Source organism: Oncorhynchus gorbuscha, unplaced genomic scaffold (assembly GCF_021184085.1).
Source record: "Oncorhynchus gorbuscha isolate QuinsamMale2020 ecotype Even-year unplaced genomic scaffold, OgorEven_v1.0 Un_scaffold_844, whole genome shotgun sequence".
NCBI lineage: Eukaryota > Metazoa > Chordata > Actinopteri > Salmoniformes > Salmonidae > Oncorhynchus > Oncorhynchus gorbuscha.
In genome coordinates this window covers 96,293-101,234 of record NW_025745836.1, presented here as the reverse complement: position 1 = coordinate 101,234, position 4,942 = coordinate 96,293, and the positions used below count along the sequence as shown (strand labels likewise).

At 44.3% G+C, this 4,942-nt stretch overlaps 1 pseudogene across 1 annotated transcript; it reads right to left on the bottom strand.

Annotated features, from left to right (window-relative positions):
- On the bottom strand, positions 1 to 4,487 carry LOC124020514 (annotated as a pseudogene). Its single transcript, XR_006836095.1, has 6 exons — positions 4,330 to 4,487; positions 3,735 to 3,861; positions 2,041 to 2,280; positions 1,345 to 1,782; positions 690 to 871; positions 1 to 485 (listed from the first exon to the last, which is right to left on the bottom strand). The product of XR_006836095.1 is annotated as an actin, non-muscle 6.2-like (transcript).
- Positions 4,488 to 4,942: the final 455 nt, after the last annotated feature.

The following is a 4,942-nucleotide window of genomic DNA, read 5'->3' as shown; positions in this document are numbered from 1 at the left end:
TCACATTACAGTGAACTTTTATTCAAAATGGCCCAGTAGCAGATGTTACATACAAGACTAATAGTAACAATACAACACAAGGCAGAATGTCACAACACTAACACTGAGCCTACCCAGAAACCACCCTGTCACTCCCCCCCCAGGACACCATGTAGAACTGAAACAATATGGCTTTCTCTCTACCGGTTAGGATAGGTGGAAGTCACTGCTACTCATCTGATCATTTTAGAGCCACACAAATGCTTAGGGGACAGGGGCAAGGTGTTGGCTTCTGGACAGGAGAGCCATCTGAAATAACAGACTCCCTGAAAGGAGTAACACAGAGGTTAAGAGTCAAGGCTTTAGAAACATTTGCGGTGGACGATAGACGGGCCGGATTCCTCGTATTCCTGCTTGGAAATCCACATCTGTTGGAAGGTGGAGAGAGAGGCCAGGATGGAACCGCCAATCCACACAGAGTATTTACGCTCGGGAGGGGCGATGATCTGGCGACAAGCGATATGAACATATTCATTAGTAAAACAGGGAGATCTAAAGTGGTTTTAGTACAGAATACAGTCATATATTAGATTTCTGATGAAAGTATTTGGGAAGCCAAAAACTTCACATGAGAAAAAAATAAGGCTAGTCGAGAGATGCCACACTGAATGCCCATGGGCTAAAAGTCAGAAACACGTGAATGCCCCCACCTTAATCTTCATAGTAGGAGGTGCCAAGCCACTGATCTCCTTCTGCATTCTATCAGCGATGCCAGGGAACATAGTGGTTCCACCAGAGAGAACAGTGTTGGCATACAGGTCTTTCCTGATGTCCACATCACACTTCATGATAGAGTTGTAGGTGGTCTCATGCACTCCAGTGCTTTCCATTCCTACAAAAGCAAGCATGTACATGTCAATGGCAGCCCCAGGAACAGAAATTAACAGGCCTACAAGTATGGCTCTTTTAATGAGGTCAGTGAACACGCAACTGGCAAGAAGCTCAAGCTCCAGAGGATTGTATAGTGGTGAATGACTGTCACTAAGCTGAGTAACATTGTCTAGACAAGAACATTTGTACATGTATTAAAGATAGACTCCAGTGGCCAAATGGAACATTTGTCCGCTAATTTATAAAAAAATACATTTTTTAAAAAGCCAGAAAGTTGTATGTTTAGTGCTTATGAATAGTCATATCAATAATAAATACCAAGAGGAATCATTTTCAGAGCCTCCATTTTAGTAGTGGATAGAAATGAGGATTTCAGGACTAGAATTACTATAGTCACCAACCATAAACAAATGGCTTTTAACAAAGACATTTTTAGCTTAAGTTACTCTTTAAAGACACAGAAAAACATCTCACCAATGAAGGACGGCTGAACATGGTCTCAGGGCACCGGAAGCGCTCGTTGCCGATAGTGATGACCTGTCCATCAGGCAGCTCGTAGCTCTTCTCCAGAGAGGAACTGGAGGCAGAGGTATTCATCTCCTGCTCAAAGTCCAGCGCCACGTAGGCCAGCTTCTCCTTGATGTCGCGCACAATCTCCCTCTCGGCCGTGGTGGTGAAGCTGTAGCCACGCTCAGTCAGGATCTTCATCAGGTAGTCCGTGAGGTCGCGTCCGGCCAGGTCCAGACGCAGGATGGCGTGGGGAAGAGCGTAGCCCTCGTAGATGGGCACAGTGTGGCTAACGCCATCCCCAGAATCCATCACGATTCCTGTGGTGCGACCAGATGCGTACAAAGAAAGCACGGCCTGGATACCTACATACATGGCTGGGCTGTTGAAGGTCTCAAACATGATCTGGTGGAAGAATAGAAGGTGGGAATTAGGACTGAGAGACTCTTTAGAAAAAGGGTGTTTTAAACACCTACAAATACTGCTAAGAATGTGAGGCCCACCACTAATCAATACCTACCCTCAGGCAAGGTGAACAGAGTAACCCTGATGTGAAACTGCTCTACATTCTGCTGGTGGATGAGGAGTCCATGTAAATAAAATGGCTGGGTTTATTTACTACTGCCAGTGTTTATTTGTAAAAAACGTAATGCCCCCACTTACCTGGGTCATCTTCTCCCTGTTGGCTTTGGGGTTGAGTGGGGCCTCTGTGAGCAGGACGGGATGCTCTTCAGGGGCCACACGCAGCTCATTGTAGAAGGTGTGATGCCAGATCTTCTCCATGTCGTCCCAGTTGGTAACAATGCCGTGCTCGATGGGGTACTTCAGAGTCAGGATGCCCCTCTTGCTCTGGGCCTCATCTCCCACGTAGCTGTCCTTCTGTCCCATGCCCACCATCACACCCTGGGGAAAGAGACATTACGTTACACTTTGTCCCTGCACTACGCATAAACTCAATTTACACTACAGAAGTTGTTTTCAAATGTTGGATTGAGTTGCCTGTATGTTTCACATAAACAGCAGTCAATTTCTTAACTCATGAAATCAGTGGGTTTGGGGAGGGGTGTCCTTTTCTTTTTAATGAGGCCATTTCTGGCCAATATTTGTCCATTTAGTGGACCTCTTGGCTCAAGAGCACCCCCAGAAGGAAGAGTTCTGTATAGCCTCTTCAAAATATCCCAAAGTCAAATATTGGAGATTGAGAACATTACTGTAACTAGACACATTCTCAAACATCTAAATTCCAAAATCATGGGTATTAATATAGAGTTGGTCCCCTCCTTTACTGCTATAATAGCCTCCACTCATCTGAGAAGGCTTTCCACTAGATGTTTGAACAATGCTGTGGGGAATTGCTTTCATTCAGCCACAAGAGCATTAGTGAAGTCAGGCACTGATGTTGAGCAAATAGGCCTGACTCACAGTCAGTGTTCCACTTCATCACAAAAGTGGTCGATGGGGTTGAGGTCTGGGCTCAGAGCAGGCCAGTCAAGTTCTTCCATACAATCCACAGACCATTTCTGTATGGACCTCGCTTTGTGCGCAGGAGTATTGTTATGCTGAAACAGGAAATGGTCTTCACCCAAACTGTTGCCACAAAGACAAGAGCACAGAATCATCCAGAATGTCATTGTATGCTGTAGCGTTAAGATGTCCCATTAATGGAATTAAGTGGCCTAGCCTGAAACATGGAAAAACAGCCCTAGACTTATTCCTCCACCAAACAGTTGACACAGTCGGGCAGGTAGCGTTTCCTGGCATCCGCCAAGCCCAGATTCATCAGTCAGACTGCAAGATGGTGACGTGAGTCAACACTCAAGAGAAGTTTCCACTGCTCCAGAGTCTAATGGCAGTGAGCTTTACACCACAATGCACATAGTGATCTTAGGCTTGTGTGCAGCTGCTTGGCCACGGAAATTAATTTCATTATGCTCCGGACAAAGTTCTTGTGCTGAAGTTGCTTCCAGGGGCAGTTTGAAACTCGGTAGGGAGTGTTGCAACCAAGGTCAGACAATTTTTACATGCTTCTGCAGTCCCATTCTGTGAGCTTGTGTGGCCTACCACTTCACAGCTGAGCCATTGTTGCTCCTAGATGTTTCCACTTCACGATAAAAGCACTTACAGTTGACCAGGGTAGCTCTAGCAGGTCAGGAATTTGACAAACTGACTTGTTGGAAAGGTGGCATTCTAGGACAGTGCCACATTGAAAGTCAGAGCTTTAAGGCCCTTCTACTGACAACATGTGGATGAAACAGCCAAATCCACTAATTTGAAGAAGTGTCCACATATAGTTTGTGTATAAAAGTATAGCCTGTATTAAGTGAATCCAATATCCAAGAGCCCAGTATGGTTCCAACCTGATGTCTGGGTCTTCCAACAATGGAGGGGAAGACAGCACGGGGAGCATCATCCCCTGCAAAACCAGCCTTGCACATGCCTGAACCATTGTCAACCACCAGTGCAGCAATTTCATCTTCAGCCATTCTGTTAAAAAAACAGAGGATTAATGAATCAAGGCCTAAAAATCAAGAACAAAGCCATACCATTTTCTGGGTCAGGGTATATCATCAATACAGACCAACAATTACTACAGTATAAATGAGACAAATTAGAGGTCCTCATTAGTAAGTGTAGACATAGGACCATAGGCAGCTGTAATTCGTAACAATTAGTTCAAATGTTTGACCAGTGATTTAAAAGAGCACTAGCAGACCTTGTAAAAACAGTAGAAATACAATCATTTGGAACAAAGCAAAGAATTACAATCAGTAATTTAGTATTTCTCAATATATGGCTCCGATCCCAACAGCTCAAACACGTATTCACAGACAAATCCAAGCAAAGCTGTATTTCAAATGAAGTGATTTTAACCATTGCTAGAACACATTTAACGATACAACTCCACATTTCAGATTGGCTTTCTCAAACGTCGGGATAGTGGCGTTTTCTTACCTGTCAGTTAGGATGCTTTCTCTTCAAGAATCCGGGAATGATGTCTTCAATGAAGTGTAGCATCCACATTTCAGCAGGAGACTATATACCTCCTTTTCTCCACAACCGTGTCTCATCCTCCGCCTTCGCGTTCACCTGCTCACACCAAATATGGGCATTGTTTTCAAAAAAAGACACCGGATTGGATTGGGAGGTGTTTTACGGTGGAAGTGACCGACCGTTGTCATTCACATGGTAGACGATATTAAAGAGATTGGAAGGTAACAGGTACATGTTGGGTTAGCAGAAAGGTTTTGGGTAATTTAAAGTCGTATCATTTGGAAATGTAAGCAACGTCGTTGAATGTGTTAGCAGGCTAACCCAATATCAAGTGAATCCACATTGTGGAAAAGACAACAAAGAAGAGGTCTGGGGAAAAGAGGTCTGGGGCGATCATATTGTAGTGAGACAAAAGTAGCCGATAGTGCGCGATCAAATGTAATACCTCTACGTGCTCCATCCCTTCGTAATTTATGAACATGACTTGATTGTTTTGTTTTGTTAAATAAATGTTTCCCAAACTATTATTTTGAAAGATCAGCTGCGTGTCATGCATCATATCTGCGCACCCTGG